Here is an 11107-nt window from a genome sequence, read left to right as displayed (position 1 = left end):
TTTTTTTGTCACGTTGTTGGAGTTTCCTACTTTTCTGTGCTGAGTTAGTTTTGTTGTCAAATGTTTACTCTCTTTTCTTCTTTCTTGTTGGTTTTGTGCTTACTACATCCATATGTTTTCCTTCTTTCTGGGTTTGCTTAGGGGGATTGTTAATTTTCTCTGTGGTTACCTTGGAGTGAATTCTTGTCTCTGTGTTTTTGGAACAGTCTGTTCTATGAGGGCATTGTCTTGTTTTCTTCTCTGTTTGGAAGTTTGTACCTAGAACTTTTATTCTAATTGGTTATTTGCTATTGTTGTGTGCAGATTGACTTCCTTGATTTTTAGTGTACAGTGTTTTATGGTCTTATTTTGAGCATCTATTTCTGATTTGGTTTTAGTGTTGATGTCATGTGTTCTGATTTTATTGTTCTCTGTTGTGTGTTCTCTACTGGAAGGATTTCCTTAAGCATTTCTTATAGGGTTGATCCGGTTTTTACAAAATCCCTTACTTTCTGTTTGTCTGAGAATGTCTTGATATTGCCCTCATATTTGATGGACAGTTTGGCTGGATATAGGATTCTTGGTTGGAAGTTCTTTTCCTTCAGTGTTTTATAAATGCTGTCCCACAGACTTCTTGCCTGCATGGTTTCTACTCAGTAATCAGAACTCAGCCTAACTGTTTGATTATTATAAGTAATATTTCTTTTGTCCCGAGCAGCTCATAAGATTCTTTCCTTGCCTTTGGTTTTGGAGTGTTTGATTATGATATGCCTCGGTGTTTTTCTCTTGAGATCTATCCTGTATGGGGTTCTTTGAGATTCTTGGACAAATATCTTTTCTTCCTTCATGATATGGGGGAAGTTTTCTGTTAGTAAGTCTTCCACAATTGTCTCAGTATTTTTTTTTTTTTTTCACCTTTTCTTTTTCTGGAATTCCAGTGAGGCATATATTGTTTCTTTTCATGTCATCCCATATAACTCTTAGATTCTCTTAATTTTTCCTAAATCTTTGTTCTGATTTTTCTTCATACAGGCTGGTGTCCAGGGATTTATTATCTAGTCGGAAAATACATTCTTCAGCCAATTCTAGTCTATTCTTTTGTGCTTCCACTGTGTTGTTTAATTCTGTAATTTTGATATTCATCTTTAGGATTTTTAACTGCTGTTTTTGTATGAGTTCTGATTGTGTATTAATCTTGATATTTTGTTATTGAATGGTTTTCCTGAGTTCTTCTAGGGTAACTTCTGTGTTCTCCATGATTCTGTTCGGGCTTTCCTTAAGCTCTCGTAGAGCTTTATAAACATATCTTCTACATTTCTTCTTGGATAATTTTATTGCCTCCTCTTCTTCCATGTTTAATGAGACTTTTGTTTGGGATTTTACTTCTACTATCTTATCCTGTTTTTATTTTTTTGTTGTTGTTTGATTTGAGGTTGCCTCTTGTTTCCTAGACATTTTGAAGTTGTCTTTAACTGTTATTTATGTATTGATTTGTTTTGTGTTGGTTTTATGATTTAATATTTTTGGAAAGGTGCAGTTGGTGTAATTTTTGTTTTTGTTGTTGTTATTAATTCAGTTGTGCTGGGTTGCTCTGCAGGTTTCTTTGTGATGATGGAATCACTGTGTGGAATGTTGATGCAGGTCTCTGTTTGTCGTGAAGGGAGTTTAGGATTTGAGCCAGGAGATGTTATGGTGGCTTAATGTGGTTTTTCTATTGGATGAGGTAGGGCAGAGGCAGAGAAAGGATGAAGAAAAGGGGGTGAGGGAAGCTCCAAGATGCCTGGAGCCATTTCCAAGGCTTTGAGCGTGCTGCTAATGATGACATTATACAGTTACTCACAGGCCCACAGCTCAAGTTCAGCAAAGAGTCCAATTGTTAGGGGGCCACCACTTTCTTCCAAGTTCAGACATCTACATAAAAACCCCTCCCTCCAGGCCCCTCTGTGCCAAAAAGCTGACCTCCAATAACTGCCCCAATCTACAAAGTGAGTTCATCACAGGGCCCACCCACTTGTGGCTTGATTCCTTTCTCTGCTCCCTCTCAGTGGTCTCAAGTTTACTGATAAAAGCAGGTGCTGAAGGTAGATCCGTGGAGTGGCCAAAGGTCCTCCTGTGTGTTCTCTCCACTGCCCCAGGGAGCCCTCCAATGCCCTGTCTCACTGGCGAGTCATCACTCCACAGGGCAGGGTCACCTGTTTTGTTTTGTTTTGTTTTCCTTTTGGGTAATTGCACTGCCCCTTTCTCCTTTCTAATCCTACTCTCCTGAGTTTGGTGTACTCTGACTTAATGAGCTGTTCAGAGTGCCAGAATCCCCACTTCAAATTGCTGCACCTAGTTTTTCAGGCACTAAGATGCTGGAGGGAACTATCATGTGTCTTACAGGAAAGATGCCATCTTCCTACCTCTGCACATTTCATTATAATTGACATTGTCTTCTTGAGCTGCTCTTTGAAATCTTTTGTTCAGGTCTTTTGTCCTGTTGAGTCTTCCATTTGCTTTAGCTACTCTGTGTTCAAGGGCAACTTTCAGAGTCTCTTCTGACATCCATTTTGTTCTTTTCTTCCTTTTCTGTCTTTTTAATGACCTGCTGCTTTCCTCATGCATGATGTTCTTGATGTCATCTCACAGTTCCTCTGGTTTTTGGTCATTGGTGTTCAATGCATCAAATCTATTCTTTAGATGGACTCTAAATTCAGGAAGGATATAATCAAGGTCATATTTTGGCTCTCATGCACTTCTTTTAATTGTCTTCAGTTTCAACTTGAACTTGTATATGAGCAGTTGATGGTCTGTTCCACAAGATACTGAGCTTCTCCATCACTTCTTGCCACACATGTAGTCAATCTGATTCGTATGCATTCCATCTGGTGAAGTCCATATGTTTAGCCACCATTTGTGTCATTGAAAAAAGGTATTTGTGATGAATAAGTTGTTGATCTTGCAAAATTCCATCATGCGATTTCCAGTGTTATTTCTATCACCAAGGCCTTATTTTCCAACTACTGATGATTCTTCTTTGTTTCCAACTTTTGTATTCCAATCACCAGTGATAATTAACACATCTTGATTGCATGTTCAGTCAATTTCAGACTGCAGAAGTTGGTAAAAATCTTCAATTTCCTCATCTTTGGCTTTGGTGATTGATGTGTAAATTTTAATAATAATAGTGTTAACTGTTCTTCCTTGTAGGCGTATGAGTATTATCCTATCATTGACAGCATTGTACTTCAGGCTAGATCTTGATACATTCTTTGTGATAATGAGTGTCACACCATTCCTCTTCAATTTGTCATTCCTGGCATAGTAGATCATATGATTGTCTGATTCAAAATGGCCAAAACCAGTATGGCTCTAGTATGGTTGCCACAAAAAAAAAAAAAAGTACAGAAATTGATCATGAAAAGGAAAGTGAAAAATTTTAAATCCAAAATTTGAGAAGTGTTTTAGGATAATTGCAGGTAATAACTTGTTTTCAATTTGTGGGACCAGAGGAAATATTGTGATACTAAGGAGCTCTGGTAGTGCAGTGCCTAAGGCACTTGACTGCTAACCAGAAGGCTGGCGGTTCAAACCCACCAGCCACTCCTCAGAAGGAAGGTTGGGCAATCTACTTCCATAGTGATACTGCTTTGGAAAGCCAAGGAGGGGTCACTATGAGTTGGGTCTGACTTGACGGCACATAACAACAACATTTGTTATGGTAAATTTCAAATATGGAAAAAGGTAAGAGCATAGTATTATTAGCTTCCACATAGTCATCACAGAGCTTCAACAGGATGGGGTGTCAAAAATGATCCCCACCAGACAAAAAACAGAAATACAAATTGTGACCTAATTTACCTTAGAGGAAAGAGAAGTGGGGGAAACCTGTGAGAAACTGAAATATGTAGACTAGGGAAGAGAGCCTTCACTCAGAACAAAATATGCAAAGACTCAGAGGTGAGAAAGATCTTAGCTAGTTGGAAGCCTTAAGGGGTACTGGATAAATGAGCAAGGGACAGATCATGTAGGGCCTTAAAGTTGTGTGAAGGACTTTAGTTCTCATCCCATGGGCATTTTAGGAAGATTGATTTGCTTTTCTTGTGGAAAAACTTATGTCCAGGGTAAGAATGCGAGCAGAGTGGAAGTGGGGAGCTTAACCAGGAGGCCACTGCAGTGGAAACAGATGGGGTGCACTTGACCTGGTGATGAATTTAGACAAAGTGGATAGATGTGAAATAGATTTTGTATGTAGACATGACAGGATTTGTTGAGGGAAAGAATGTAAGAATTAGAGCAATGCAATCCACAGACCAGATTCTGTTGCTTGATAATATGCCAGGACATTTCAGGAGACACTGCCTTCTATTAGACTGTCATTCCTGTGCACCCCCCGCATTTATGGCTGTTTTCTGAGTTTTGAAAAATTAATTATAAAGACTTTAAACTGTAAAATAATTGAGCACAAATCAGAGAGTTAGTGCATCTTCCACTCTCAACAAACCCTTGAGGTGGCTTTTTTACCTTTTGTTACATTAGGTCATTAAAAAGAACCAGTCAGCAGGGCCAAATAATGTGTTGTTGAGACTCACACATAACAAAGAAGTTGACAGCAGAAACTGCATGGTCAGTCTTTTTCTATTGCCTAAAAAATAATTTTAAAAGTCATACCATGCCACTTTCAGTGTTGCATCTTTCATTTAATTTTCTAACTTATTTTTGTATATTCTTTTATATGTTCTTCCCTTTCAATAATTTTTTCCAGTCTACCAGTAACATCTTCAATGATATCAAATTGTCTCTAAAGTGATTTATGCTTCCTTTTACATTCTCTTACACAGTCTTTAATAATTATTATAAAAGTATATGTACTTATGATTTTTTAAAAATTGTAATGATAGAGAACTGTGTGAAGTAAAAAGTACAATTACTACCTCATTTCTTTGCAAAATGTTCTTCCCAAAGGTACCCATATACTTTGTGTCTATACAAATACATTATGTGTAATTTTCACATAAAATATTATTCTTCCATGTCAGTGTATAACAACTTAACTCATTAACAATTACTAAATAGTGTTCCACTGGTTATGATCCTTTTTTTTTTTTTCCTCTTTGAAACATACATACACATTCATGAAGTATGAAGGATAAACATCAAATTGTTCATTGTGGTCACTTCTGGAGACTAAGATTGAGGCAGAGGATTTTTTTTTTTTTTTTAACTTCAAACACTTTTGATCTTTAAAATATTTTGTAATGAATAATAAATAATATTACCTGAGTAATGAGAAAGATTAAGAATAAATAAAAAATTAAAAAAAACCTTACACTGGTGTAGGATTTTACAGTAGACAAAGCAAGTTTGCATCCTCACTTCATTTCATTTTCCTGACAGCCTGTGCAATACTCATTAAACATTCATTCACATTCACAAGTGAGGAATAAAGGGCACAAAGATTGTATTACTAGTTCAAGGTTACATGGTCAATGAAGGCAGAACTGAAGCTAGGAGGCTTATCTTCTCTAGATGATATGGTTCCCTGTGGCCATGTGACTTTTTGTTACTGAACCAGATTTTTCCCTTTTGAGCCCATGTTCCCTTGTGAGCAGTGGAGATGCAAATGGCCCCAATGAGCCCCAATATTTTTCACATAATCCTGTAACTTGGCAACTACTGATAAGGGCTATAGGGGAATAGCTAAGTCCACTTTGAATAAACATATGAGACCAAGAGACAGATGAGTTAATTCATGGTGGGAGAATGGTCACCACCGTTTGGCAGGACACACCGCTCCTCTGGGTCAGGCTCCGCACAGACCCACATCCTTGGCTCAAGAAGAATTTCTATACTCTGTGTGTGCAGTTGCTTACTGGTTCACCAAAAGTTTTTTCATAATTAACCCTGATCTTATTCTGCCCTGAAGCCTTAACCTTAGAAGAGACTCAGACATAATGTCTTCTGTTAATATTTGCTGAAAAATATTTTAAAGGATGAGTCAGCATTGTATTGAGTACTGGCAAGGTGATACACTGCAGAGGGCACAAGGTGAGACATGATCTTTTGCTCCATCCAAGACCATGGCCAGAAAGTGGAGGAGAACATTCACAAAGAGAATTAGTGAAAATGTCTCAGGCTGCAAAACATCTTGGAACCTCTAAGTTTCACAACACTTGCATCTTATCTACCAGGTGGCCTATAGTAAGTAACTCTTCCTAAGATAACTCCTCTTAAGACAAAAGATGGAGAACCACTCCCTGTTTGAGTCAGTTCTAGCAGCTGCTGTTGCTACCTACGTCTGTCAGCAGCCAACTCCCAGCCAGAGCCTATACGACATATGTCAAACCGTGGGCCTGCCCTATAAACTAAGCCTTTAGTGGATCCTGTTTTGTCTCTTCCTTTTGTTACCTACCTATGAGATATCTTTTGTGACTTGTAATATAATGATTGTGGAATTGATTGTATTCTTATATTCTAGCAGAAAAGACTTGTATCAAAAAAGGAGTATGTTCTGTCAAGACTCTTAGCCATAAGACCAAAATACTAAAATCTTCCAAATGAATGAAAACTCTAAGAAGATAAAGCAAGTTATTGTCATTTAAGAATTATGACATACTAAGCATAGAGAAGAATATTAAAGCATTTGTTTACAGATTAAAGAACAGTTACAAAGCAAACATACATGTAATCTTAACAGAGGGGGAAGAAATAATACGTTTCCACAACCCGCAAACCCCCTATCTTATGTGTCCCTTCATGGTACCAACCCTCTAGTAGTTGGGGAATGATTATTTTCCTAATTTTATTTTTAATTTTACCAGCTATATATGCCTAACAAATTAATGTTTAGTTTTGCCTGCTTTGAACTATATAGGAATGAAATTTTCCTTTAAGAATTATTTTGCGATGTTTTACAGTTATTTTTGTTTGAGAGATTCATCAATACTATATCTAGAACAACTTGTTTATTTTGATTGCTGTATAGTACTTCACTGTATTAACATATGAGTCTAGTTATCAATTTAACGGACATTTGAGTTGTTCCCAGTTACTGGCTCTTATTAGCGATGCTGGGCTAACCATTCATGTACTTAAATTATATTATACGTGTACTTTTCTCCAGGATATATTCCTAGGAACAGATAGTATGCATAGAAGGTATGCACATATGCCAGTTTTCTAGATAACACCAAATGTTTTCCATAAAGGATGTACCAATTTACATTATTATGAGAGTTCCCACTGCTTCTCACCTCTGCAGTACTTGATATTTCAGATTACTTTTTGTTACTCATGTGAACATGCAATGATCTCTCTCTTTTGGTTTTAATTGGCATTTCCCTGATCATTAAAGGTTTTGAGTATCTTTTTCCTATGGGTAATGGCCATTTGGATACCATCCTCTTTTAAAAAACGCCTAATCGAGCCTTTCCCCCATTTTAAAAAAAATATATTTGCGTTGTCTGTCTTTTTCTTGTTGACTCATAGGAGTTCATTATTATTTTATTCACTTAATCAACAAATGTTAATTAAGAGCTGGCTATGTTCCAGGCATGTTCTGAGTACTTGAGAGATATCAGTAAACCAACAGCAAAGATCCTCCCCTTGTGGAGCGTGCATTCTAGGAGGAGAGAGAAAATAAACACTTACCATAATAATTAAGTAAATAATTGGGTGTATGTTTTGGTTTCCTAGTGCTGCTCTGACAGGAATATACCACAAATGGGATGGCTTTAACAAACAGGAGTTTATTCTCTTACAATTTTGGAGGTTTTAAGTCTGAGTTCAAAGGGGCTGGGTGAAAATCCCTCAGCCTTGGGCTTCAGCTCTGCCTTCTGCTCCTGGCCCACTGAAGCTGGAGGCTTTTTTCTTCACCCAGTTGTTGGATGCTGAGGCTGACAAGCCCAAGGTTGACAAGTAAAAAGGCACAGTCCCAATGTTACCAAACAACACAGCAGTCCATTGATTCAACTCCACTGAGAGTCCCAAGATCGGCAGAGCATGGCAGGCTGCTGAACAACAGCAGGGCCACGTGCAGGGTTTAAGAGTGCCATAAGCTAGAGACCATTCTCAAAGCTGCTTCTTATATACTGGAAGCAGACCTCATTCCGAAAGCAGCTACTCAGCTGTTCCAGTAGATTGCACCATGGAGTTAATTACCAATCTCATCATGAGGAATAACTACATTCAGCTGCCCAGCCATTCAATCAGGCCCAGACAAGTTGACACGCAAACTTAACTACCACAGCGTGTAAGGAAGGGAAGAAAATTATTTAAAAAGGGGGGGGGGTACTCTAGAAGGTATTAGGAATACTGGATGTTGGAGAGGGATTGACCTCGTTGAGAAGTGACCTTTGAGCAGAGACTTGAAGAGGTGAAGATTTAGCCAGTGTGACCTGAGAATAGTGAGCTGTGGGGAAGAGTACTCTATCAGGTCAGAAAAGCAAGGGTGTTTGAGAAAATCAAGTAAAGCCTTTGGGCCATGGTAAGGACATTGGCTTTTACCCTGAATAAAATGAAAAACCACCTCACACATTCCCCACAATCCTGAAATCATCTGATGACTGAGTCAGACCATTTGTCTCTCTGGAATAATCAGCAGAAAGCAAGAATATGCTGATTAAGAGAAGGGGAAGTGATGCTCCTTTTAGACTATAGGCTTTCATAGCCTGAAACCAGGGAAATGATTCTTGAGATCTAATGGAATATGACACTGTGAAAATAAAGTCAGATGGACAGTTTGTGTGTGTGTGCGTGTGTGCTCATATACCTTGCATACATTTTGGAGAGTTGATTTTGCTAGGATAATGTACTGAAAAAACCTTTGTCTTATAAACTTATTGATAACAATGAGAAATGAATTTGTACATTCAGTAGTCTCTGCCAACAAAAGCAGTCCTGGACAAACACATAAAACTAGGTAAAGTTTGTTTTAAAATTGTGCAACTCACTGTTCAGTGATTCTGGTTTTCAGTTTCCTGGCTTCATTTAACCAATGCCATCATGTATATCACCTGCTTTTTAATGTATTCTTTTTCAGTCATTCAAGAAAACATCTAAACATACATTGAGAATACCTATGATATATGGGAGTCATCTATGGAAGTAGAGGACACAGGATTTGTATCCCAGATCAGCCTTTCTGAGGATGCAATCTTCAGCACCTCTCCAAGTCTCTGTCTCAGGACCAGCAACCATATCAATTGCCCATATGGTTTTTGTGTGATTAAATGAGATAGTGCCTAGAAAGTGTTCAATAAACAAAATTTTTAATTTTTGCAAAGCAGTGCGCTAAATGGACTAGAGAAGAGGAAAGAAATAAAATGTAGCCTCTACTCTCAAAACATTGATAGACAAGTAAGTAGACAAATAACAATTCTATGAATAAGAATAATATACATTAAAATACACTATAATGTATAAGGTATTTCTTATTAAGAAATAAGAAAATAAATTCTACCAAGGATTATTCAGAGAAGTTTTCATTGAAGAGGTGATATTTTGGCTAAAGCTTGCAGAGTGAGTTGGATTCCTATCTTCAAGGAGGGACTGCAAGGTCAAGGTTACTGAGTTTATGACCCCTCAATGTCCCTGGCAGCCCAGAGCCTCACAGTAAAGGCTCCTTTCAATATATATATTATATACAGTGCCATATATATATATATATATATATATATATATATATATATCATTGTGGGTCAAAACAGGCCAACCCTTCCCTATATAGAAAGCTCTCAGATAATCCTATCTCCTTTATCTAATTTCTCTGCAACTTACTTCTTAGAATCACTTATCTTTTCTTCTTTAGAGATGTTTGCTGCTCTGGTGCAATGCATTGTGTCGTGTTGTATGCAGGTTCAGGTGCAAGGTGCTGAAATGAACTTCAGGTCTCAGACTCTATCGCCATTGGATCTCAGGTTATTGCCACAGTTTTGTACTGGGTTTACCAGTCTACAATCTCTCCCTCTTCGAATCCCTCCTTCCTGCAATTGCAGAATCAGTTTTCTAAAACACCAGATCCTATCACCACTCCCTGAATGAGGTTTGTCTCATAAAATCTAGACTCTAAGTTCCAACGTGTTGAAGGAAGAGGCTGATGGGCCCAATTTATGAAGCAAGAGAGAGGTATTTTTATAGGCTACATTTTCTCTGAGCAAACAAATCTGCTAATTTTATGTAGGGTTTTTGGAAGTGGTAGCTTTCAGGAATTTGTGATCTTTCAAAAGTGGGAATTGTTTAAGAAAATTGGTGGAACTCTATGGAAGCATGATTATTGGAGTAAAAACTATTGCTAATTGACTGACTCAGAATTACGATCCTGTCATAGGCTTTCAGAAGTGTGAGATGATTACTGATTGACTGACTGGCTTTCAGAATCATGATGACTGGGTCTTATTAGGATAAGCTGCCATTTGGCTGCAGGTGTTTCTTATTCATAGATTGGGTCTATAAACCAATTTTTTTTCTCTCTTGAATTTGGGGGGTGGGGAAATTTTTATTTTTACTTGAGAAGAGAGACTGTGTTTGATTTTGTTCCCCATTATATACCCAGTGCCTAATATGGTGCTTGGCTTAGTAAATAAATCTAAATTCCTTTGCTTATCATTCAAGGCTCTTAAAACCCACTTACCCTTACCCTCATCCCACCTATATTCCATTGTTTTTTCATTACTTTTCAATATACAGTTTCTGATTTAATCAGGCCGGTTTTCTGTTGTGCCACACCCATTATCACCAGCATAAAACATACCAGCTCATTTTCACTCTACTCAGCTGATTTTGTTTCCTCTCATGATCCCAATGTCAGGCTTGGGTTTTAATTTTACCCTGCTTAGAAGCTCTGGTAGTGCAGTGATTAAGGCATTCAATTGCTTACCAAAAGATCTGTGATTTGAACACACTGGCCACTCAGCAGGAGAAAGACAAGGCAGTATGCATCCATAAGATTTACAACCTTGGAAACCCTATGGGGCAGTTCTATTCTGTCCTATGCAGTTGCTGTTAGTCGGAATTGACTCAATGACAGTGAGTTTTTCCTCACAAGTTATCATTTAGTCTGTTATTATTTCATGGATGCTGCAGAAAACATGAAATTTCTGGTCTAATGAACAAAATACTATTAATCACAGCAGAGCAAACAGTGTGAGCA

Source organism: Orycteropus afer, unplaced genomic scaffold, assembly GCF_000298275.1.
Source record: "Orycteropus afer afer isolate SDZICR_OR568_19922 unplaced genomic scaffold, OryAfe1.0 scaffold00430, whole genome shotgun sequence".
Lineage (NCBI taxonomy): Eukaryota > Metazoa > Chordata > Mammalia > Tubulidentata > Orycteropodidae > Orycteropus > Orycteropus afer.
This window is presented reverse-complemented; position numbering follows the sequence as displayed.